Below are 27,978 nucleotides of genomic sequence, written 5' to 3' on the forward strand. Positions count from 1 at the left end.
GTCTCGACACATAAACCCACATATGGGGAGGTACTCACAAGTAACTTACTAAAACATCAGAGGCTGCCCTCAGAAACTACTTGCAACTAAAACAAGTCAACACCAAGCAGTACACATAAAAATACACATCATAATGTCTCCTCAAGCAAGCCCTTAAGGTGAAACACCACACATTCAAAAGTCTTAATCAAAGTTGACTCCATCATGAGACACATGGATGCCCCCCTCACCAGGTTGAATAAAGAGACGGTTACAATAAGTTGCCTTTCAGGGGCTAGGATTCAAAAGATCATGCAGACCTCAGGTAACTCAATCAGAAGTACTAATATGACTCCATTGTAGTCCATGTGAGTGTAAATTACCTGAAAAGTACCTCCATGGACTATATGAAGACAGACATGCTGGACCTCTCTGAATGCGGGTCATAGGATGGTATCAGCCTTGCATTGAACAGCATTCTACCCTCACCAAGAATGATACCACAATACAAAGAGAAAATGATTGACTTCAATAATTGGCTTAGCTACTGGTGCCATTCCAAGGCGATCCAGTAATTGCCATCCTGGGACAACATGATCAACAGACCACTCTGATTTGCCAGAAATTATCTGTATCTGTTGCTGCTAGTCTTTCAAATACTGGCCAAAGCATTTGCCACTCCCATATGCCTTTTTAAGCAGTGCCAAACCAACAGACCTATCAATGTAACAAATTATTGTAACGCTAATATGAAGGTACTACTGATAAATGCTCAGAGTCTTAACAAGAAACTGCACTCCCTAGAAGCTCTCCTCACCCTAAAAATTGCTGATGTCTATGCAGTTACAGAGACATAGTTGATAGCTGTGGAAAGCACCCCAGCAGTGCAAGGCTACAATGCCTATCACACATTCAGAATATCCTTTGAAAAGGAAAACAATGAAAGGAGATGGTGTTTCTATTTATATAAAAAACAATCACACCTCTAGATTGGTCAAGCAGGATGACTTGCTTGAGCTACTCCATGTCCAGTTGACCACAGGCAAAATCCCCCTAGCTACAGGTCCCCAACCATGTACCATGCACCATGAAAACCACCCCACATGCTAGAGGTTACTCTTCATCATTCTGCTCAACACATTCTTATGGGTAATTTAAACAACCCTCCATAAATTGTGAAACATACTCAACCACTAACATGCAGGCTCAGAGATTCTTGGACTTTGTCAATAAATATGCTCTGGAAAAACTGGTATGCACTCTCTCTAAGGGCTCAAATATCCTTGACATAGTACTCAGAAATGTGGGGAGTGTTGCACCCCCATGCTAAGATTGCATCATAAATTGATCTCTTTTAAAATAAATGTAACAATTGAACTCCCATCAAAACCACATCAAAAGCAAATTACCTTCAATTAAGTGATAGCATAGGTAATTGCAAAGCTTCCCTAACTCCAAAAATACAGAGGACTATGCAGCAGTATACATTAATGCTCTGTAGAGCCACTTAAACAGCTGCATAGAAATGGCAATACCTGACTGAACTAAATCCAGGTTCAGCCATAAAAACAAGTTACCCTGGTGAATTCCTGGCATAAATAGACTATACAACAGGAGAAAGAAATTTCTGTCCAGAAGTAAGCTAGAGGGTGTACAGCAGAGAAAAGAATCCCTCATTAGTCTCAACAGGCAAGTAACAGAACCAGTCAGGCCTTCCAAAGCTCAATACAAGACTAAAGTAGCCTCCCGAGCAAGGGATAACCACAAAGCTTTTTTTAGTTATGTCCAAAATCTTAAGGGGAAACACTCAAAAATGTGTTGAGTTGGCTGTAGATGGCACTAGTTTTACTCATCCAGAAGAAAAAGTAAACTTTCTGGCCAATAAATTCAGCTCATATTTCATCCTCTTTTCACCTCTTGTCACTCCACATGAAATACCCCCTATCAGTCCATTGCCTGTTATCACAAAAGAACAGGTCATCACTGCACTTTCTAAAGCTAGTCACATGGCATCAATGGGCCCTGTAGAATCTCAGGGTGCCTATTAAATAGCTTAAAATGTGACCTGACAGATTCATTTGGATCTATATTTAATCACAGTCTCCACACAGGCTTTGTCCCAGTAGAGTGGAAGACAAGCAACAGTCATCCCTCTGCACAAGGGGGAACCACCAATGAACCCAGGAAACTACAATTCCAGATATCTGACTAGCCTCTTATGCAAGAATATGAAAGTTATAATCATGGACCTGATTAACAATGGCATAGGAAATCTCAGACTCTGCACCCAACCCAATTCAGCATCATCAATGGCAGGTTCTGCCTACTCAGTCTGTTGCACTTCTTTGAGAAGGTCACCAAGGCCATGGATGAGGCTAAGACAGATACTGCCTACCTTGACCTGGTCAAAGTATTTGACACAATACCCCACTCAGGTATTATAGATAAACCCATAAAATTGGGTATAAACTTCTATGTCACTAGATGGATAGCTAAATGGCTCACATATAAGACACATGTTGTTACAGTGGGGGAAATACACATTCAGCATGAGGCTAGTCACCAGTGGAGTACCACAGGGCTCAGTGCTGAGTCCCCCTCCTGTTTGGAATATACTTTTCAGATGGCAAATTTAGATGGCCTTTGGTTAAACAAGTTTGCTGATGACTGCAAGTTGGGGGCAATCACTGACTCCCCAAATGATGTTGGTATTCTGCAAAGAAATCTGGCACAGACTAAAGACTGATGCCAGAGCCATGGGCTAAAACTAAATGTGAAGTAGTTCATTATTATACCCTTTGGGGGATCAAATTCTCCTGAAAATTACAACATTGATAGCACCCCCCAGAGTGTACCCAGTGGTGAGAGATCTGGGTACTCAGATAGATGGTAATCTGAATTTTAACCAGCATGTGTCCATGGTGGTGAGGACGTCCTTCTATGTGGCTCTGCTTATAAGCAAAGGCATGGCATGCAGATCTAAGGATGTCATAATACCATTGTAATTGGCCTTCGTCAGTCTGATAATCGAGTACAATGCACCTTTCGGCATGTACCTCGCCAAGCACCTACAATGGTTGGGGTGTCCTCAGAGGTTTCTCACCAAAAAAATACAGGGCATAACCAACATGTTATATGTGGACCAATTAACAGCCCTATCACTGTATTCAGCTTCCTACTGATCACTGAGGGGTGATCTGTGCCTGACTTACAAAGCAGTCACTGATCCAACCCTGATGGAAATCTTGCACATTCGCAAAATAACTGCATGAGGTGTGCCCACTCCAAATAACTAAATCTGATCTTTGGCATAAATAGATCATGTTGGAGAGACAGATATGTATCCTAGAGATTGCCCCTCCTCTAGAATAGACTTCCTCTTTACATGAAGCAAAGCCCTTCCCTGACCATCTTCAAGTGCGAGCTGGACCAATGGATGGGAAATCGCAAATTCACTCCTGGGGCGGTGCCCATTTTCCTTATGGAGAGAGGCAGTCTGTAAAAATTGTCAGAACTCGGCCTGCTGATCTTTGTGATCTTTCACTTAGGGATAGAAAATTGGATAAAATTAGGGTAAAACTGGATAGGCTTTTTTTGCAATTTTGCTTTGACAGGTTGATTTTTTTATTACTGCTTACAAATTTCTCTTCATAGAAACTTTGTACATAATGGCAGTTCTAAGATTGTTTATGTTCACTGTTGTGACACTTAAAAATGTTTTACCACAAGGTTTTTTAACTACTCATTTTTATATCTCAAAAGTGCTCAAGTACCCCTACATGAGTATGCTGTAGTCTCAACTTTATACCAATTAGCAGGAACACATGTGTAGTTTAAACAATATATCACACTTCCACCTAGAGTCATAAACATTAACCTTACTCATTGAACAACCCTGGGACCTAAACACTGCCACTTGCTCTGTCTAAAGAAATAGGCAGGAATATAACATTTTATATTATGAGTTAATCATTTAATAGCATGACTTATGCTATTTTCCACATTTACTTTGAACAGGAACCTATCTACATTTCCCAGAAGCTTCAATTGAGGGTCACCTCTGGGGACCATGTTTGCTGTTGCCTTTAATGTGCATACTCCTTTCAGATCAGAAACTATATCAGAATCATTTACCTTGACAGCCTGAAAGGGGATAGAAAAAAATAGTCACTGGTTATTGGAAGCATGCTGTTAGTGTAGGTAGGACTGTAATTTTTTCCACGGCCAGAAGAAGGAAAATCAGGAAGCAGTGAGGATTTCTGGTTCCAGGAATTTTGGACCAGGGGCTTCAGTTATATTACGTGTTCCTATATCTGTCTGTCCTAATCATGTGATCTCCTTGTTCCTCTCTCATTCCGTCTCTTTCAGAAGAATTAGGTCTGCTTCTGGGCCAGCCCCTGTTATAAATGTATTACCCACTCTAATAATCTCTGTTAGAACCATGTCTTTGTCCCTTTTCATATCTTCTATCATTTGTCTGCCATGACTCAGCCTTCTGTATGACTGTCCCAGGATTAGATAAGACTGGATGGGAGAATAAAGCTGTAGTGCTCTGGACCGGAGATCAACCCCACTTCAGGTTGTGGAACATGAGGCATTTGTTGAGCTGCACTGGAACCGGCAATAATGTGTGCATGAATATGGATATTAGTCTGTGCAGGTTGTTTGTTTGACCTGATTTGCTTCCTTTTTGATAAGGCAATTCATTATCCACCATGCCAAGGATATCAGAAGTTTAGAAGTTCTAGTACTGGGTTTGGGAAGCAGGTACCCCCCCCCCCCCATTTTTTTTTTTTTTTTTTGTGGCAGGACTTTGTGTCCCTAAGTGGATTGCAAGATATCTACAGTTATATGTACAATCCACTGCACAGTTCAAGGTTTATTTTTAAGTGTTAGGGTTAACTGTGCCTTACGTGTTTTAATGTGGAAAGGTAAACTCAAGAAAGACACGATACGAAAATCATCACTCACTGTATCAAAAAAGTACTCAGTTGCAAAACACACATTCTTCAACTGATTATAAAACCATTAGAGGTTTTGGTGGCATCACATTTCATTAGGTAGGCTGCCTCTCTCCTACAGAGATAACTTCCAGGTTCCCTTTCTTAAAAAATTATATAAGCTCTGTGACTCATTTTTACTATCTGCAGATACTCTTGCTCTATCTGTTCACCATATGTAGGCCACCCAATTATGAAAAGTTGTTCCTCTTTACTGGTTATGGATAAAGCTGCAAACCAATCTTTTAACTTTTGAATATGGTGGACAATATTGCCTGTATTCACTTATGAAATGAACTCACTGCTGAGTGGCTGTAATACCAGTATAGCAAGTTTAGGGGTCACAAATACTTGTTCTGTGCTGGTCACATTTTTACTACCTGTAGGCTGGTGGGGGAGCATCAACATTAGAACCAAAATCAGTATGGCAATTAACCTTGTTCTATCCATACATTATTGTGAGTATCTGCTTAATATGGGTACCAGACATCTTAGTGTTTTAAATCTTGTATTTTTGGTTGACTGCAACTACTGCAGCTGAAGGTCCTTTATGTGTTGATTATAATATCCAACATTAACCTTTCCATTAGTTACCTTTAATCTTTATGCACTCAATGATCTCTAAACAGCTGATATGCTTGAAAGGACAGAGTCATGGATGACTCATTTAGTGTCCAGTGCAGCAATCTGGTGCCCCTCAACTCTCAGTTGAGGAGCAAAAACAATTAAATTAATAAAAAGCCCATTCCCTTATCTAGCACTCCTTGATTCATTCTCCATGACTTCTGATCTGTGCCCTCAGATGCAGGTTGAGGAGCTAAAAAAGGTCTTTTCTAATTTTCTCCTTCTGAAAACCATAGTAAGACACTTGCTGAAACTAATACCACACACAAATGGCTGAAGCAGGCACCATCTAACACCTTACACCTGAGGCAGCTTCTCCCTTCACCCCACCTTAGCTATGCTTGTGGAAGGCAATGCAATCAAAATATGTGAAAAAATAAATGTAGCCTTTGCATGGCCACCTAATGAACATGTGCTGTTTATGATGTTTCCTCATACTTATCACCAGGTAGGAATATCACCCTGATATTTTTGGGTAAAGCTGAGATTATACCCATTAAACATCTCCATTTACAGTATGGATCACTAAGCCTCTATCTGTCTATGATGCTAAGGATATACAGTGCACTGCAGCCAATGCCTGATACTGTGTGAAATCAGTGAGTTGGTTCTTAATCTTTAGAGTAACAGATTTTAAGTGATTTGAGTATTGGTGGCTCATTGCTTTACTGTGCCTGAAGGAGATGAGGTGCTGTCACTGAGATCTAGTCTTTCTACTTCTAACAGGCTGACTACATCAGTGCATATGCTTTTCAATTATGTGTATTTGTTGTTTATCATTTTACCAGGAAGGTAGCTAAAAGGGTCCTGCTCCAGACCACCTCTCTAATAAAGAAAATTAAATAAATCAATAAAGAAATAAATACATTTTTTGAATGTGGTGATGGTGAAAGCTGCTTCAATTTTTGCAGAAGGGATGACTCTAGATTAAACATTTGCACCTTTTATGACAGAATTATTTGTGTTAAATCTGAGTTTATTATCTGTGAGTATAAGGCACTTTCTGACCCCCTTGAAAATATCAAGAGGCAAGAAGATAGCAACAGACAGGTAACAATCAGGCTGACATTTCAGTTCTATCCAGTGATTTATGTAATACATTGAGAAGTACACAAGATAAACTATATGTAAGTAGATCAGTAAATATATGGATCAATGCAACTAAATTAATTCATGGAGGGTTGTAACCAAAAGTGTTCATTCATGAAGGGGTACACAGACTGACATAGAATAAACTCCATGGGAACTAAGTGCGCTTATTGGCTAAGACGGTACCTATGAATGTATAAGCAATGAAGGAAAGCTTTGAACTGCTGGTAAAACTATATGGTAAGTGAAGAACGGTTTACTTTTAGAATCTTGAGTGCAGGTTAGGCGAAACTCAGAATGTCGAGTAACAGTTGGCTGATTTCATTTTGTCTGACCTGCATAAGTGCGAAGAATCCCTTTAGCAAATGCAACATGCATTCGCATAGCTGTAATCAGTTACATGATCACGGTAAAGTAAGTTTGTGGTAAAGTTTGGATCTGGAAATTGCTCTTTTCCCTACTGTAGTGTGATCTCGGAGTTGGAATATATAAGTGGCAAGGGGTGTGGGGGAACAGACCCCCATGGGGGGGTGCAGGGGAGCTTTCCCCCTGCAAAACATATTACTGTTAGTAGTATGGATCTGGTCCATACTGATTGCTGTTGTGGCTTTCGTACTGCAGAAGTCAAATTAGACTTTGCTGCAGTATTTTCTATATTTTATCCAGTTTACTGTTGTGAACATTGAAGATGTGAATCACAATTTTGATAGGTTTATGTTCACATCTTCAATGTTTTAATAGTAAACCGTGAAGAACACATTGCAACTCATCGCACAGCTGCAGGTACCTGTGGGCTGTTGTTGGGTCACTGATAATAGCTGACTGTAGAATGTCTGGGAGAAGGGGAGATATGAGCATAGATGGAGATCAAATAACCTGTAGCTGTACAGTGCACATTGCAATTCCACTGGGCAGCAAACAATTTCTCTGCAAGAGTACTTGAAAACACATTTAAGACAGTAAACTCAGTAAAGTAATAAAAACACTTATTCTAGAATTCTTGATAGTGCAGTCCAGTCTGGCAGATTAAGTCTAAATCAGGAGCTTACAGTTCATAGATAAGATCCCGGTTATGACAACATTTCAGAATATGTGTCAGTGGTTACCCAATAGCATTTGCTGGTCAAGTTGGAAATGTAAGGATGCATGAATAATTAAAGCAAAAGTGCAACTTTGATTTGTAACAACATGGCGGCTCTTCACAAATAATGCTAACACTTCTGCACCTCATACCCCACTGCAATTGCAGCACATTATGAAATATAAAGATTTTTAAAAGGGCAACAACATACATTTTTCTTAAAATAGATATGGCTATCTTACATATACACAATATATACAAGCACTTTACCAGCTTTATTCCAGTTATCATCTCGCTATCTTTACACCAAGGCACAGCCATAACAAATGCATCTGGTGTAAATAACTATAGTTTACAGTAATGTATTTATGTATTATGCATCTGTTTCATCTATAAACAGTAAAACATAGGCAGTGCATACATCCAATGCCACTGACTTGATTTCAGGCTTAAAAAAGCTCTGTTAGATAAATTATTTCATATAGTACATGTACAGCTGAATCATTGCACAGAATTGTGCCTGAGTGATAAACTATAATGTACTAAGTAATGCCTGTCCCCAATTATAGGTAAGGATTAATGGCAGATTAAGTGTACCTTGGGCAGTGGACTATTTTCAATCCATGGGCCTTCCTCAATCCCACTTTATTTAGGATTATGCATAAATGTACATGTTCTTTTGAATTTCTCTTTCTCATTGTATTTGCCTGCCAGATCATTATAAATTATATCTATTGTTTGATAAAGCAACATTCATTTGAGTGCCTGCATTGAATCTGATTAGTCCTGAACATTTTCCAGCAAGAAATGAAATAAAATATAGTAATCAATAATAACAGAATTACTACTTCAGAATGACATAACTAATAAAGGCCATTTGGATAACATTATAATTCAACCATAAGGCCGACTTAAAGTACTAACATTGCAATCCACTAAATGTAGACAAGGGTGAAACAAGGAATAAAAGACAATAATTGCAGATGTCTATCAGTTTTGATTATAAGGATATTTTGCCAAAGATAATCCACAGGCTGAATGGCAAACCCCACAAAGATTGGAGGTAGTAAACTGTTTCAGTTAAAATTGGTTGTACAGCCTTGTTTTGGTAAATTAAAAAAAAAGAAAGAAAAATACAGAACTATTATATCGCACCAATACACTGGCTACCACTCCGTGCACTTCTCTATACAATGCAAATAAAACACAAAGTAATATTTTTGCAGTGTTGGCTGCATACGACAAATTTGTTTGACATTACTATTCATACAGTGCTACTGAAATGCAGTGTGTGTTCATTTAATATTATTATTGATGCACAATGACTAAAAAGAAGACTGGGTTAGTTTGGCATGTAACATCAATGCCTAATAAGGTATCTCAGTCACTCCTAGCACCTGACATTTTACATCTGTAGCAATTTACATACAGCTTTAGCTTACTGAGTATTTTCGTCAAAATCACATTGAAAAAGAAACAAATATAAATACCCAGTGAGCAGTAAATGCTACTGAAAACACACAAGTTGCAGTGATGCTCTACAAATATTTTGGGATAGATAATACTCAACACATACATGAATTACCAAACAATGCAATCCTTAAAGGAGAGAAGGTGAAAAAGAGAGAGACAGTGTGAGAGACAGAGAGAGAGAGAGAGTCCTTATGCTTATCCATCTAACAAGTTTGCCTGTCCCTCCACTTTGGCAGGGATGTACCATGCATACCTCACTGCTATTATATTCTAATTTCAAGGTTGCATTAACTGAAGGAAAGAATGCATACCCTTTGTCGGAGGTAGAACATCCTCAAAGACAGAATAGTAAATGGGGGAATGCACTGTGTTCCCCCCACTTAAGCATACATTTTTATTGATTTGCTAATCTGGTAACTAGGATGTTTTTCCTTGCACACAGTACATTATGTACTACTGGATTGAACTATGTGATATGAGTCCAATATGGAAGATATCAGAGTTTCATGCACATTTGCACCTGCTGTAAGTGCGAGCACGCACATACACGTACACAAACACACACACACACACACACACACACACACACACACACACACACACACACACACACACACACACACACTCGTTAATTACGGAGTGCTCTTCATTCACATGTATGATTCTAGAAAGAAACTTCCCATTATCTACCTTCCAATTGCCATGTGCAGTGTCCGGTAATCTGGTACAGATTATCCCTCATTTTCTACTTTCAGAAGGAAATTTTTGGCAAGACTCAGTGGTCCTTTGTTCCTCCCACATCTTTTCAGTGCCTCTTTTTCATATTATTCAGTAATCCAACGAGCAAAAGAACCCAAATTCCTAGCAGTACTTTCTGAATGCATAAAAAAGTGCAGGCATTCCAGAGACCTTGCTAACAGATCCCCACTTTTCCTGAATCACTGTCGCCATTATCACTAAAGAACACAACAGTCACATCTGTTATTGACAGAATCCTCTGTAGATCTTGTGACACCCTTTAAAAATTATGTACAAGCGTGGAATGATGCCACGACTACACATACAGATGTGGACAGAAACAAGGCTTATGATAAATTGACAAAAGAATTTAATAAATTCTTAAAAGACAAACAAGGTAAGTTTAAAAAGTTCATGAATGACACCCAAGACCTCTGTCAAAACTGCATAGGAGCCCTGCAGTCAACAGAGGAATCTAATATCAGGTATCATACATCCTTTAAACAATTACAGACAGAAATGACAGACCTTAAACCGTGTTTAAAGGAAAAGGAAGAAGAATTAGATGAATTAAGAGAGACTAACCTACAAAATACTGTCTTGATATCCCAGCTTAAGGAAGAGTTAAAAAATACAAAACCAGTCCAAATTATTGAACAGGGAGAGGGAACCACTTCAGATTTATATACACAGTCTAGGTTATTACAGAGTTTGCCACAGTGGAATGATAAAAAGGCATATTTTATAACATGCTTGCATTTGAAGAATGGGTGGCATATACAGCAGGATCTGGTATATGGAGAGATGCATTACTTAGATGTTTCTGGATTTTCATACCCAAATGTTTTAAAACTTTCATTCAGTTAAAGCAAGATCATTAAACAGTAAAGTAGGATGTATGACAGCCATTCTAATGGCATTTATACAGGATCAGCCGCTCACACCTACGTTATTAGATCATTTCAAAATTACTATTACAGATATATTAATGGAACAAAGTGAACATTTTAGGCTTGCCTTTCAAATCATATATCAAAAATCAGACAGAGACAGGGGAAAAAGAGAAATACAAAAACAGCTAATAAATTGTTTTTTAGAGCAAGTCAAAGGGGTTCTGGGGATATTAAATGTATCTATGAAAAAAATTCTGATACCCTCACTGATTTGGTATAAAAATTAATGAGGGGACGGACTATGACCAATGATGGGACACTATAATCACACCATATCTTTGCATTTGAAGATGATAGTGAGCCATCTGAGGTAATTGGTGAAGTAAAAAACAGGGGAAGGCAACAGTGTTGTGACCAACCTCCAGTGGAAAGAGCTGCATCTGCACCACCAGCTCCTGCCTCTATGTCTATAGCACCAGGATCAGGCACAGGTAATGAACAAAAGGCACCAACATGCTTCTTTTGTAAAAAAATAGGACATGTTAAGCAAAATTGTGATCATTACAAAGCCTGGGGTAAAAAGAAGGAAGAACAGGGGGTGTTTCCAAAAACAGAGCCAAAAAATTTACAAGAAAAGTCAGAACAGCAGGATTATATACAAATATCTTACAATATTGGTAAAAACAGCTATAAGGGCCATCAGTAAGTATGCCCTGTAGATTTTCAAGCAGTTTCACCTGTAAATCCAAAACATTTGATAGAACAGGCAGAGGGAATAGCTAGGCAACAGTTAAGAAAAGAAATTGAAAAGCCTAAATATGTAGATCACTCAGACACAGAGGAAGATGACAAGTAAAAACATGAGGTATGTCATATTGCATTTGACAATAAAGGGGAGAATGAGTGGATCTCCTTACAATAGGGATGTGCCCCCCTACTCTGGTATCTTTCCTGACTACTTTTAAAAAGGGTCGAGATGGACGACCACTGATTGATATCTGGGTAGAGGGGTCACTATGGAAGAATGTCTTATTAGACACAGGAGCAGCAGTATCTGTCACAAATAGACAGTTACCTGTGAACCCTATAAAAAAGGTTTGCATTTTAGCATTTAATGGCACAGGATGCTATGCAGTGAGTAGCAAAACTGTGCACATAAAGTTTAACCAAGAGGGACAGACATGGAAGGGTGCATTTTTAATGCATCCATCTTGCTCAAATACCACTATTAGTATGGATATTTTAGGGCCTTTGGGCATAGTAATTGATCTACCTAATGGAATCCTGTGGATAGGAGACAAGCAAAAAGGAGAGGGAGAGCAAAGTACAGGTTGCTATCCAATCTCTATACCTGAAAAACCTGACAAACCTACAGGATATGTGAATACAGACAGTGAGGATGTGTGGACGCATTTACAACAGCAATTCTCAAATCTGTGGTCCAAGGGTCCCAGTGATTGTAAGAAACTAGAAATCCCAGTAGGGGTAGGAAGTGATCAAGACTATATACCAGCTTTTCAAAAACAATATCTTATTCCTAGGGAGGCAGAAGAACATATGGAAAATGTAATGCAGAATGGGAAAAGGAAGGGATTATACAAAAAGGCAACAGTCCTACAAATTCACCAATCTGGCCAGTCAAAAAAAAAGATGGTAGTTATCGTCTTGTCATTGATTTATGGAAGATTAATCAATATAATACTCCTAGAGCATGTTTAATTCCAGGAGTCCCAGAGTTGGCTGCACATATTAAGCCACAAAGTAAGTGGTTTACAGTAATAGATTTAGCAAATGGCTTTTTTTGCAGTATCACTCAGAAAAAAAGATTGTCCAAGATTTGCCTTTACATTTAAAAAACAGCAATATGTCATGACAAGGTTTCCACAAGGATATCAAAATAGTCCAGTTATTTTTCACCAGACAGTAGGATCTATTCTCCAACATTTGGAAAAGGATGATTCAATGTTACATTACATTGATGGCATTTTGATTCAGTCAGAGACAGTAGAGGAGCATGTACGGCTTCTTAAAAGAGTTTTTTATACTCTACAGCAGGCAGGGTTTAAGGTTAAAAGTGAAAATATTCAGTTTATGTCACAAGAAGTCAAGTTTCTAGGTATTATTATAAAACCGACAGGAAGGTCTCCTTGCCTTATGTGTGTGCAAGGCATTTTACAAATGGAAAAGCCACTGACAATAGCAGACCTACATAAATTCATGGGAATCATGAATTACAACAGGGAATTTATACAGGATTATGCAGCCGTGGCTGCTCCCCTATACAAAATGTTACAGGAACAAAATAACTCCACCTTTTCAGAGTGGGGACACCATGAAGAGGAGGCATTTTAACAAATAAAAGTAAAATTAGCACAAGCTACAGAATTAATAGCACCCACACCAAGTTTATCATTTTTGTTACAAGTAGCAGCAGGTAAAAAGATACTGTCTGTGCTACTACTGCAGGAATGGCCACATGGTAGTGACAATAGAATGCAAAAAACATTACGCCCAATCACTTTCTGTAGTAGGAAGATGACTCCAGTAGAACTGGGCTACCACCCATGTATACAGCAACTATTAGCCATTTACTGGGGTATTAAACAAACTGAGTCCCTAACTGCATTTTCCAGCATTATAGTATAAACACTACATCAAGCAGTAAAAGCTCTGATAGACACTTTTGAAATGAATAAAATTACAGATTGTATTAGTCAGGCAGTCTTTGCAAAATGGATGGCACTTTTTGGAATGAAAACTGCCACTATACAAACAGGGGGCAAATACTATTTGTCCAATTATATGGGATATGAAGGGAAACAGCATAACTGTTTAGAAAAGATAATGTCATCTGATGTGCAATTTTTGGCATCTGATTTTGATCACTTTAAGCTATCCATCTTTGTGGATGTAGCACGATATTGGGACAAAGGCAGATACTGGACAGGATTTGCCATACTTCCAGAGAATCCACAACTGGATTCTCCCGAACTAATCAAGTTACCAGGACACGTCAGCTCAAAGAGCTGAACTGGAAGCAGTACTGTCTGTGGTAAAGTATTACAACCCTGTTAACATTTTTTCAGATATTGCTTATATAGTAAATTCTTTAAGACTGCATATGGAAACCTGGATAAGGCAAGGATTTGTGGATAGTGCAGGTAAACCATTATGACATGCTGAAGTATTAAAAGGTATACATAAAGTTATAACAATATCAAATCAACAGGGACAGTACAGTATTTTGAAAGTCAAAGCACATTAAAAGCGAACCAGTGAAACTTATAGGTTAAATGCGTTAGCTGATACTTTGCAAAACAAGCAGCACAGAATGGAAAAGATCTTCCAGAATAAACCTTCCCTGCGGAACAAAAGTACTGGTAAAAATGTTCCAAAATGAAGGACCATGGACTAGCTATTGGCAAGGCCCGTTTGAAGTAGTGGAACAAATTGGACCATTAATGTACAAAATCAAAGGAAAACAGAAAAACAGAACAATGTTAGTACATAAAGATCAACTAAGAATGATCACAAACAGTGAGCAAGGTAAATCTGATTAAGGGTATTCTCTTTTAGGTTTCCTACAGGAAGAAAACATAATGAAATTGACATAGTTTAAAGTGCATCTTTTTGGAAATCCAGTTTCAGATGACCAAAGGCAAAATCAATCGACAATGGAAATTTTATTTAAAGGATTTTTTTAAAAGCAGTATTAATTGTCATACTAATTATCATTGTATTGCTTAGCATTAAATTGTATTTACAACCTGTTAATGAGACCATAAAATTACATAAAAATGAAAGTAAAGAAATGTGGAAAAGTGACCAAGACTGGTCACCATCTTTTAATACCTTTTTGTCAAGACAATGTTGGTATGCAAAAAGCATGAATATTTCTAATTGTTGGGTATGTAGTTTAATACCAAAAAAAAAAAAAACAGGAGTCATGCCTTTAATATCTATTCCATTAAATTCTCTTAGTAGTTGGAGGGTATTAATAAATGAGACAGGAGACCAAGTCATAAATGTACAGCTATGTAAAGCAAGAGTACAGCTATCTGATATAGTGCAGGGAATCACATGATCTGAAGTAGGCACTTCATTTGTCAGCAACCTTTGGGATACAGATCCAATCTCGGATCCGAGCTGGCAACTTCTACCACAGCATAGATCCGAGCTCCTAGCTCCTCCCTTTACCCATAATCCCCTGCCAACCCTGACTGACCTCAGATCTAGTTTGCCGCACTTCAAGCTACAAGCTGGATTTCGAGCTCCTGCTACTTTGTGGATTTGTGAGAAAAAATTTTCTATTTTATTCCCCTTTTTCTTAGTGTGAGTGAGAGCGATTGTTTAGTTACCCCATAGCCCTTCTATCTCTCTCAATGTAATTTAATTTAATTTAATTTGTGGTTATTTTTCCTCCTCCCTGCCCTCACTGGTCTTAGTGTGTTGTTGTGGTGTGTGTAGGGGCCTAGTGAGTGTGTTTTCTGTGCTACTGTGTCGGAGGCCCCTAAAGCCATCTTTTCAAAGTGCACCGAGTGTGGCCATAAGCTTTCACCGGCGGATGGCCACACCCAGTGCATTAGGTGCCTTGGGGTTGAACACCTCTCCACGGGATGCGCGATTTGCATGGCGTTCAACCCCAGGGCACTTAAGGACCGGAGGTCGAAGCTGATTCTGGCGGGCTTTTTGCCCTTGGATTTGGCTCTGGCCTCTGGTGCTTCTGTGGCTGCTACCCAGCCCTCGGTGGCGGCCACCCCTGCCTCCCTCCCTCAGGTCGGAGACTCAACCTCCCGCTTCAGCTCCGGAGGAGGTGGAGGCCGGGAAAGCCAAATGGAGAGAGAAGCACCATAAGCGGTGGGCCGAGGACTCCTCCTCGGCCCTGCCCGCCAAACGAGCTTCTCCCTCCAGAGCTTCCGGATCATCTCCTCCTCGGCTCCGGCCCCCTTGCTTCTCACCGGGACCCGAGGAGGAGGGGACCCAGTCCCCGTCGAGGTCATCGAGGCGGCACTCTAGGTCTGCCTAGGTGGCCTCTTCGAGGTCCACTTTTAGCATGTCAGATGCAGACATGGACCGGATAATGAGGAGGTTCATCCAGGCCCAGCTGCAGATGGGAGTGCTCTTGCATCCCCCCCTCCGGGGGGGAGCTCGACCCCATTTTTTGCTCCAATCACCCCTTCTCCGACCCGCTTTCCGGGTTCGGAGCGTTCGGAGCCGAGCCGCGTTGGATCCGGGGGTGGGTCGGAGCTGACAGTACTGGGTACTTTGGCTCTGACTGGTCCCTCGAGCTTGTTGGATCCGACCTCTCGGAGCCGTGGGCTGAGCTTCGGATCTGAGGGATTCGGTGTGACTTCGGCTCCGTCCCGGTCGGAGCACACGGGTCCTTCAGATCCGATAGCCTCGGCCCCGAGTCCGGTCCCCGCTTCGGATCCAAGTGGGAGTCGACTCTCGGATCCTATCGAGGGCGGCTCCCCCTCGGCTTTCACTGTGATGGAGAGGGCACTGTTGAGTGCATCTGGGCCTCCAGTCCTGGCTTCGGCTCCCCCTTGCACTCCCTCTCAGCTGGTTCAGGCTCCCATCACCTGGCCTTCGGGGCAGGCTGTTTCAGCGCCTCTGGGTGTTCCTTCGGAACATGTCATTGCTGGTGAGACTTCCTTGGACAGCCCCCCCCGAGGAGGTCCCTCACAAGGCTAAGTGTAAGAGGAGGCACGTGGACTCCCCTGAGTCCCTTACAGAAGATACGGACTTAGATTAAGGGGAAGGCTCCCCAAGGTCACTCCCCAAGGATGTCTCCTTTGGAGACATCATGGAAATGCTCAGGATTAGGGGAGGGTGGTCTGCCCCCAAGGCTTCCTCCGATGAGTCCGTATTCCTAGAGGCATTCGAAGCAGGGCCATCTACCTCTTGGGTGTCCCCTCCCCCCAACCCCCTGGTGGACCCTATCTCCACCAGGGCTTGGAAGGAGCCGGACACTGTAGAGCCAGTCCCCAAGCACCCAGAAAGAACCCACTGGAGCAGAGGTCCCCCCGTGGATGCCATGTTGGTGGTGGTGGCCACCAAGAGGGAGTTGGCTCAGGAGAGCTCCACGGTCCACCCACCGAGCAAGGAGTCTTGGGCGATGGACCGCCTTGGGAAACGGGCCTTCAGTTCAGCAACCTTCTCAATGAGGGCGCTGAACTATATGGCACACGTCATCCGGATGCAGCGAGATCTAATAAAAGAATATGCTGCTTCCCCCCAGAGTCCATGTCGGAAGGGGACAAGCAGCTGTACTCCTCCCAAATGTCCACTCTACGTTCCATTTCTAACACCTCTATGCGGCTCTTGTCTCACGCCTCTGAAGGAGCCGCTAGAGCTGGTGGAGCCGGCCTGGTAATGAGGTGTCAAGCCTGTCTCCGACATTGTGACTTCTTGGAACCCTTTACGGCGTCATTCACGAATGCCCCCTTTGATGGCTCTGCACTGTTTGGCAAAACCATTCGCGACACTTTAGTCCAGAGCGAGAAAGACGGGAAGGTGTTGTCTGCCGTCGGGGTCCGCTTCTCTGCTCCCCAGAGGTCCTTTTCCGAGAACCAAAAGGGTCAGAAGAAGATGTGGTTCCAGAAATTGCATCAGTCCCAGTCTGCTCCGGACAACCAGTCCTCTCGTGGCAGAGGAGGACAGGGAGGACACCGCCCTAGAGGCAGAGGGGGTCCCAGAAATTTTGGGTCCAGAGAACCTTTCTCTGGGAGGCCCATGCAGAATCCCTGAGGGGTTGCCCAGCTGCTCCACTCTGGAGGCAGTCGGGGGGCGTTTTTCGAGGCACCTAGCAATGTGGGAGTCCATAACAACAGATCGCTGGGTGCTTCGCATCATATCCAGAGGTTGCCAAATTCCCTTTATTGTAACCCGCAAAACCAGAAGCCTCCCCGACGTACCACCCAATCAGAGGGAGGCGGCTGCTACAGAAATTCAGCAGCTTTTACAAAAAAGAGCCATCCAACCCGTCCCCCCAGATCAGCTCGGATCAGGGTTTTACTCCAGGTTCTTTCTGGTGCCAAAAAAGACGGGGGACTTGAGGTCCATCCTTGACCTCTCTCTCTTGAACCTGGCAGTACCCAAAGAAAAGTTCCGGATGGTCACGCTGCAATCTATTCTCCCCCTGTTACGGGAGAATGACTGGATGTGCTCGATAGACCTCAAGGATGCGTACTATCACATTCTTGTGGACAGACGCTCCAGGAGGTTCCTCCACTTCCGGCTGGGAGCCAGTCACTTTCAGTTCAGGGCCCTCACCTTCGGTCTCACCTCATCCCCCAGGGTGTTCACCAAAATCTTGGTGGTTATAGCGGCCCACCTGAGGCTTCAGGGAATTCAGGTCTTTCCGTACCTGGACTGGCTCCTCATCACCCCAACAAGGCATCTGCTCTGTTCAAGCAGGGATTACTTTCTCAATCTTGCTCCTAGGGTTGACTGTCAATATGGCCAAATCGTCTCTGGCTCCTACACAGGTAACAGATTTCATAGGGGCGAGATTGGATTCCAGACTAATGCTTGCTTTCCTGACTCCAGATCAGCTTCAGAACCTGAGCTTGCACGTTCAGGCCATTCTCCAACTTTTTGCTCCACCGGCGGAATTGATCCTGAGGGCTCTAGGATCCATGGCAGCAGCAATTTCTCTGCTGCCCTTAGCCCGTCTAAATATGAGGGTCCTGCAGTGGACCCTCCAGGTGCAATGGTCCCTGTCTCATCCCATTCCCCTAAGCAGGGCTTGCAGAAGGTCGCTCGTGTGGTGGCTCCAGTCCCCGAGCCTTCACACGGGACGACCATTCTCGATGCCTCCTCCCTTCGCCACAGTGACCACGGAAGCCTCTTGCCTGGGGTGGGGGGGGGCACTATTCAGGCAGAACGGTCCAAGGCACGTGGAACGACATAGAGACCTCCTTGCATATCAATGTCCTAGAGATGAGGGCGGTGCTTTTGACATTGCAGGCACCTCAAGGCCTTCTTCCCATTGGGACGATTATGGTACAAATGGACAACATGTCAGTTGTCTGGTACATCAACAAACAGGGGGGAACCAGGTCTTATCCTCTTTGCTGCGAGGCCATGAGAGTGTGGGAATGGGCGATATTCACCAACCACTTTCTCATTGCAACGCACATTCCAGGACGGTCCAACATCCTAGCAGACAGGCTCAGTCATTCAATTCTGACCCCATACGAATGGTCTCTCAATCCTCTAGTAGCGGAGCAAATATTTGCCCAATGGGGACAACCCTGTTGCGATCTTTTTGCCTCTCTCTCAAATACCAAATGCAACAGTTTCTTTGCTCTAATCCCCCCTCAGGGGGAGTCCCCGAGAGATTCTCTAGTACATGCTTGGCCTCCCGGTCTCCTTTATGCTTACCCTCCATTGCCCATGATGCTGAAACTCTTACAGAAAGCCAGTCGGTTGGGGAGCAAAATGATCCTCATTGCCCCATTCTGGCCTCGTCAGACGTGGATCCTGTACCTGTAGTCTCACCTGATTCATCCACCCTGGATTCTGGATCCCCTCCCAGATCTCATTACTCACCCTCTGGGTCTTCCGACCCCCAACCTGGTCAACCTCAAGCTGACGGCTTGGTTGCTCTAGTTCCACTCCTGATAAGGACTCCCGGAATCTCCTCACCAGTCAAAGCCATTCTAGTAGCAGCACACAAACCGTCCACCAGAAGGGTCTATTGGAGTAAGTGGAAACGTTTCTCCATTTGGGCGGATTTGGGCGGAGCACTGTCACTTAGATCCTTTCACGGCGCCTCTTACGTCGGTTTTGGATTTTCTAACTACCCTTTTTCATCAGGGGGCTAGCAGCTCTACAGTCAAGGTACAACTAGCAGCGATTTCACATTATCATGTAGGGCATGAATCGGGCCCTCTAATTACCTTCAAGCTCTGTAAAGCTTTCCTCAAGGGTACCTTCCTTCTCAGACCTCTGGTCAGGGAGGTAGTACCCCCATGGGATTTATCTTTGGTTCTACAGGCCTTGACAAGCCCCCCTTTCGAGCCGGCGGCTATGGTTGATCTTAAATACCTCTCTTGGAAGACAGCCTTCCTGGTGGCCATTACTTCAGCCAGCTTCAGGCTCTCTGTGTCAAACCGCCGTATTTGGCCTTCCATCAGGATAGAGTTTACCTCAGGATCAATCCGTCCTTTCTGCCTAAGGTATCTTTGGAAGCTAATATTAATCAATCTATTAATCTTCCCGTGTTCTTTCCCAACTATCAGAACAAAGGAGAGTACAAACTGCATTCTTTGGATGTGCACAGACAATTACGCTTTTATATTCATCGAACTGCTGGTCATAGGCAATCTGACCAGTTGTTTGTCTCCTTTGCCAAAACCAATTTAGGCAAGTCAGTTTCTAAAGTTACCCTGTCATGGTGGATAACTAGTTGTATCCTCTTGGCATATCAGAGTTCGGGAAGGCCTGCACCTCAGGGAGTCCGCGCTCATTCTACTAGGGCCGTCGCTACTTCGGCGGCTTTTAGATCTAGGGTCCCCTTGGATGATATTTGTTCTGCAGCCACTTGGGCTTCATCTCATACCTTTATCAGCCATTACAAACTGGATGTTGTCTCCAGAGGTAGGGCGTCCTTTGGCTCTGCAGTGCTCTGGAATATTCTTCCATAATGGCCACCCAGGATTCAGGTAGCTGGGGACTCTGTCCCAAAGGTTGCTGACAAATGAAGTGCCTACTTCAGATTAAGAAGTTATATACTCACCATAACGTTCCATCTGAGTAGGTATCTTCATTTGTCTGCAACCATCCCCCCCTCCTTCCCCCTGACCTATATGATTCTGTTTAGGATCTGTCTTAGATAAGCCCCTTCCGGGGCACAGTAACAGTTGTTATATCGGGCAAACTTGATATGAGGTCAGTCAGGGTTGGCAGGGGATTATGGGTAAAGGGACGAGCTAGGAGCTCAGATCTATGCTGTGGTAGAAGTTGCCAGCTCGGATCCGAGATCGGATCCATATCCCAAAGGTTGCAGATGAATGAAGATACCTACTCAGATGGAACATTATGGTGAGTACATAACTTCTTATTTTCAACAAAATAGAACTGCTCTAGTGGGTAATAGTAATTGTATTCAAACTATTGAAACAATATACTTTTACAACCACATACCAGTATGTGGAGTATTGTTTCATGGTTTTCCTATTTTAATACCTGTTAAGGGTCAGTTAATATTAAGTTAATATTAAGTGACACAGCAGTGTTTCATTTTTCACAAAATGATAAAAACGAGTATAAAACCAATATTACATGTTGGCAAAGTAAAACAGATAAAAACGTTACAGCTGCATGATAAAACTCCTACTATGGGGCAAGTAAATGGTAGTCTGGTAAATAGCAGTGTTGCTCTGTCAGATGGGTTATATTACATATGTGGTAAATATGCTTATAAATGGTTAGCAAAAGGATGGGATGGCACCTGTTATATAGGGTTAGTGGTACCAGCAATGCATTATGTAAATAAATTACCAAGAGGAAGCATTAGAATTGCAAAAAAGAAAAGAATATATTACCTGTGATTGAAAGTCCAAAAAATCCATTAGATACCTTAGATACATCACGTATCTATCATCAAAATCTTGATTATATTAAATTAAAAGATATGGAATTGGGAGATGATGTAATCTCTGGAGCAGGTATTTTCCCTTGGTATGGGGCTGCAAAAGCCATCTGGGAGGTGAGAAAACTATCCAAACTAGTTGAGATATTGGCAAATGCCACTTTCCATGCAGTCCTTGACATTACTGTCAAAATAACAGCTATACGAACTATGGTTTTACAAAATTGAATGGCATTAGATTACATACTAGCATCCCAAGGGGGTACATGTGCTTTAATAGGAGAACAATCATCATCTACTTTCAGCTGTTCTCATTAGGGGTCACCATAGCAGATCACCTGTTTCCATTTCTTCCTGTCCTCTGCATCTTGCTCTGTCACACCAACCACCTGCATGTCCTCTCTCACCACATCCATAAACCTTATCTTAGGCCTTCCTCTTTTCCTGTTACTTGGTAGTTTCATTCTTAGCATCTTTTTCCCAATATACTCAGCATCCCTCCTCAGCACATAGAGAACAATGTTGTACCATTATTCCAGACAAAACAGAATATGTAAAAGCACATTTAGAAATGATTGCGCAAGTGTCTCAACATACTAGGAACAACTGGAATGATGATTAGAGTGAATGGTTTAGTAGTCTATTTGCAGGATGGACAGGAAAGATCATTATATTTTTAATTTCTTTTATTGTTATTGTAGTGCTTGATTGCATATTATTTACATGTATTAAAGTCTGCTTAACAAGAGATAGTCAAGATATTGTTGTTAATTGCCATAATGAGAAAGTGTTATCAAATAATGCTGAATTTGTATCCCTGATTTAAAATAAAACAAAAGAGGGAATTGCTATAGTATGCTTAACAAGGTATTAAGGCTGAAAGTAATTTTGCTACAAATATGCAACATGAATAAGGTATAAAATAAAGCTTTCTTAAATGTAGAAATAGAGTTTAGCAATATGTGACTAGCATCCATACTAAATGACTGTGGTTTGAAAACTAAGGAATTTGCTTAATGGACATGTTTCCTACAGAATCAGCAAAAATGTATGCATTTCGCACTGTCAGCAGGAAAGCAGGCCTCTTGCAGGCTTAGCAAAAATGTATAAAACAGGATGTATGCATTTCACATTGTTAATAAGAGCAAAAATATAAAAAAAAAACAGGATGTATGCATTTCACATTATCAGTAAGAAAGCTGAACTGCTTCTTTAAAGAATGGACAACAGGAAAACAATCTGTACATGTTTCTATTATATGACACTGTTAAGAAAGGAAGTTTGAATGGATATGCTTTCATCAAGTCAGCATTTGCACAAGATGTTTCCATAAAAAACAATACCAGCATTATTTTTCTACAGGATGAAAACATATTTTTCTGCAAACACCAGCAAACAGATGTTTTCATACAAAGACCAAAATAGAATACTAAGGAGAAAAACAGGATGTAAAATCCCTATAAAGAGACTATAGCAGATAACATTGTTAGAGATATTTGTGTAGGAACACACATTTGTTCTGAGGTAATATTGTATTATTTTATTTATTTATTTTATTTTACATTTGTTGACCGGGATAGTCTGACTGGATACATGTCCATTTTCAGTGGAGGCCCAGGGAGAAAAGCTCTAAAGAAAACAAGATTGCAAGGTAAACAATTAAGATAATAGATATAGTATATATAGTGGTTACATGCTTAACAAGTTGTATAAATTCCACAGTTTAGAGATAATACCGGGGGTAGGCCCGGTTTAAGAAACACAACTAAATTACAGTTTTTAACTCATACTAGAATAGAGTTAGTCAGGTTTGGTACACTGACATAGCCAGTTTAGAGTCAAATATTGTTTGAGTCTTACCTTAAATTGACTCAAGGTGGCAAGTACAGTAATATCAAGTGGGAGTGAGTTCCAGGGTCTACCTGCAGAGTTGGCAAAGAGACAGTCACTGGCTGAGTTATTAGTTTTGATAGATTGAACTAGCAGTCTATTAGAAGATCGAAGAGGCCTGGTATTGTTATAGGGGGTGATAATGTTTTTAAGTGCAGGAGTATTGTCTGGATTGTAAAGGATTTTATAAACCATAATCAGTTGGTTATATTGGATCAAGCTGCATAGTTCTAGCCACACAAGCTGGTTTAGATTGATGCAGTGGTGTGTCCTATAAGGCAGACCAGTGGCAAATCTGGCAATGTGGTTATAGCAGACGGAGAGTTTATTAAGAACAGACTTGTTTAGATTAGAGAGTAAAGAGTATGCATACAGGAGAGTTGAAAGTAGGTGAGAGTGACCTATGGCAATTCTAGCAGGTGGGGTTAAGAAAGCTTTTATCCTGTAAAGTGATCCTTATTTGTATTGATGGTTTTGATGGTTTGATTAGCATGCAGGTCTAATTTAAGATTGTTATCTATGATAACACCTAGTAGTTTTGTAGAGGTGTCTGGGGGTATTATAGTGCCATTATTGGATTTTATAATAAAGGTAAATGCAGTGAACTTAAGAGTTGGTGACAAAAGTAACAGTTTTGTTTTTTGGAGATTTAAGATCAGAAGACGACCAGAAAGCCAGTTTTCTATTATGTTGAAGGTGTTCTGGGTAACGGATCATAGTTCTGTCTAGGATGTGGCTGAGCAGATCAGGGTGGAGTCATCAGTGTATTGGATACAGCTTACTTTTGGGATAATAGTATAAAAGTCATTGATGAAAAGGGATAACAGAAGGAGCCCTAGTATAGAACCGTGGGGTACACCAAGGGAGTTGGGTAGGAGGTTAGATAGTTTGTTTTGCCAAAGAACAGCCTGCTGTCTACCACTCAGATAAGATTGGAACCATTGAAGGGCTTTAGAATCTAGACAGAATGTTTTCAGGGTGTGGATTAGAAGTTGTTGATCAACCATATCAAATGCCTTGGAGAAATCCAAGAAGAGGGCAGAGGAAATTTTGTTATGGTTGCGATTATGGTTTATGGTGTTGGAGAAGGCTAGGAGGGCTGAAGCAGTGCTGTGGTGAGGTTGGAAGCCATGCTGGGAGTCTGCCATAAGGTTATTCTGAATTAAGTGGTGCAGCAGGTCTCTATGAATACATGTTTCCATAATCTTTGCAAGTGGAGCTAATATAGCTATTGGCCTATAATTAGATAGTTCAGTAGAGCTACCTCCTTTGTGAAGTGGGATTACATAGGATATTTTCCAGATGGTGGGAATTTTGGCTTCTACTGTGGTTCGATTGATTAGTATTGCGAAGGGGTAGACAATGGCATCAGCTGCTTTTTGTAGATACTCGGCAGGGAGTAGATCAGCAGAGAGTGTAGTTGGTTTTAATTTTATGATCAAGGTACAGATAAGTGAAGTGGCAATTGGTTGGAATCTGAATGAGAGTTGGTTACTAGAGGTGGTGTCCTCGGGGCCAGGGGAGCTTGGAGGTAGTTGGCTAGCTAGGGCTTGGATTGTCTCAGTGAAGAATCGGTTAAAACTGTCTGAGATTTCCTCAGGTAGTTCATCAATGGTTGCTGCAGGGGTCGGGGTGAAAGTTTGTCCAGGATGTAATAGTTTATTTAAACCTGCCCAAAACTTCTGAGGGTAATTTTGATTTATTTGCTGTAGACTGTAGTAGTAGTTTTTTTGTCTTGTAAAATGGATTTTTTAGTCTCATTCCTTGATTGCCTATATTTAATGTGATCTTGGGGGTCTTTTGTGGTAAGCCATAATGCCCATGCTTTGTTTCTAATGGTGATTTATAGTTTGGACTCTTTGGAAAGCCATGGCTCAGTTTTTGCCTTTGTTGCTATTGAGTGAACAGGTGCGTGACAGTCAAGGATCTCAAGGAATTTGTTGAAGTATACAACTGCTTCCTCTAAGTGGAGGTGTTTTAGAATTGACCATTTACATGAGTTTAGTTCCTATTGAAATTTGGCAGGGTTAAAGTTCTTTTTGTTCCTTACCATTCTAAGTATGGGTTGATGGGGGTAAATGGCTTTATACTTAATTATATAGGTGAGAAGGTGATCACCTTATTGATAAGTATCCAGTAAGCTTTCTTTATGGTTAGGTTTACCTATCCTGGAAGGGGTGGTTATGATTTGTGTAAATGCATGCAGGTTAACATGGGTGGTTGGGGATTATGAGGAACAAATGTTCCAGTCTATGTTAAAATCTCCGAGTAGTATGGTTTCTTGGGGGTAGTTACATGATAGCCAGTAGAGGGTATCTTCGAGTGTAGATATATTATTTCCTGGGGGAATGTACATACAGATGATATTGATACATTTATTTTTATTAACTTGCAATGATGATGATATGGTATCTCTCACATCATCCATGCTGTTTGAGAAGTAAAGTGGCACAGTACCTGAAGCTGTAACAGCAGTTTGTGTGATTTGTTATAAAAAGTAATTTATTTTACTCCTTTTATGACAGAGTTTGATATTGCATCACTGTATATTCTGCAAGTTTATGTGGGCAACAGACTGTGAATGCAATTAGAATTAGACTTTGATTTCAGCAGAATCCAGCCAGCAAGACCTTAGTGTCTAAAGAAGACTTTGGTTCCAGCACAGTAAGCAGCACCTTGATAATTAATTCTTCACAAAGAAAAATTCCTCCATGGGCCCAGGCAACAAACATGGTTGTCTCATAAATAGTCAAACATGCACTTATTGATCCCTTCCTCAGACCATTTAACCTAAGTCATGCTAGTGTCCGAGTCCCTCAGTTCTGGTATACCATTGTAATACTACCCCTCCATCAGGTCAGAACCATGACATACCCAAGGAACTATAAACTCATCTGCCTTATGAGTCTTAAATGTAGAGATATGGAGTACATCATCATGACATCACATACCTGACTGAGTTCAAGCTACTGCAGTCTGGCTTTGTAAAGGGCAGGTCCTGCCTGTTGAAATTTGTCAGTTAGTTTGTGAAGGTCAGTCAAAAGTAGTTACATCATCCATGCCACCTGACTTCAGCTGTCCAAGTCATTTGATAGCATACCACAAGATAGAATTGTTTGTAAGTTGATGGCCTTAAATATAAATCCCTACATGGTAAGATGGATAGCCAAATGGCTAAAGGACATAACACACATTTTCAAAGTGGGTAAGATCTCCTCAGACATAAGGTAATCAGTGATGATAAGAAATACTTTTACATTTCATAGCTAATTGTCAGGGGCATCTCTTCTTAAACTAAGGAAGTAATTGTCCCTCTGTATTCTGCCCTAATCATGTCTGTTGAATACAGTGTGTCCCTCAACATGTATCTGGCTAGACATATATATAAAAAAATCAAAAACAATGATTCCCTGTCACCCTTTAGACATAGCTTGCACAGTTGGATGGGTGCCCTTAAATCTATGCCAGGTACAACAGCTATCATTTTCCCTCCAAAATGTGGCTGCTGCTGCATTTGGGTACCGGCAAGATGCACATGGTCTTGGATATGACTTCTCTTGTATATTCTGTTATCCTATAGCTGCAACGTAGTCTTGTTTTCTAAAACCCTTCTACTTACTGATCTCACAATTTTTCAGCTCAGAGAAAAGGAGCACCAGACAATAAAGTAGAGTACTCTCTCATCCAGCACCAAGCATTTGCATCCCAACTCCATCAGCAAACAGAAACGGATGACCAGCGTAATCTATATTTACAATACTTTCCAACTATTTGCTGATGTCTAGTAGACCATGTGCACAGCATAAGATCTGACAGTAACAAAGGTAATGCAATAACAGTGATGCCACATACATTTGTAAGGGTTTTAAAGCGGGACAGGAAATCATTTATCCATTCATTCTCTGATACCTACTTTATTTTATTCCATGTAATGAGAGAGCCTATATCAGTAATAAAGGGTATAAGGCAGAAAACCCATCCTGAATGGCATGCAAGTTCATCACAGTATTACTGTCTCACACTTCAAACATACTCTTCTGGAGGTTTACTGGATTACAAATTAACATTTCAGTATGTTCTGTTATGTGAAGGGAACCAGAGTCGTTAGCAAAATTGCAGATAGACATACCTGGAACCAAAATAAAAAATAACAAGTGGTTTGGTTCTGTCACTCTATGTCACCTAGAAGTGACTGTAGCCAAACTATTTTTACTATATGATAGTTTTATAAAGAAGAGTTGGTTGAGGATATATAATTATAAATAGAACCCACTGAGTCAAAATAGAGGAACCAACCTTTAGTAGCAGACACGTAACAAGCCTTGAGGCCTCTACTGTTTGGGTATACATTTCAGAGGTGCAAATCAAAACCAGTGGTCTGTGACTGACCAAGTTTGAGGATGACTGGAAGATGGGCACTGTCTTAAATTCCCCTAGTGATGTGAACATCCTCCAAGAGGCCCTTACCCAAACTAATGACTGGTGCCAGAAGCATGAACTCAAACTGAATGCCAACAAATACATCATTATCCCCTTTGGAAAAAATGGCATCCCCACAAATTATTACATTAATAACAATGTACTAAGCATGCAATCAGTCATGAGGGACGT

This window comes from Protopterus annectens, chromosome 3.part1, assembly GCF_019279795.1.
Source record: "Protopterus annectens isolate FY-2018-M chromosome 3.part1, PAN1.0, whole genome shotgun sequence".
NCBI classification, from domain to species: Eukaryota; Metazoa; Chordata; order Ceratodontiformes; family Protopteridae; genus Protopterus; species Protopterus annectens.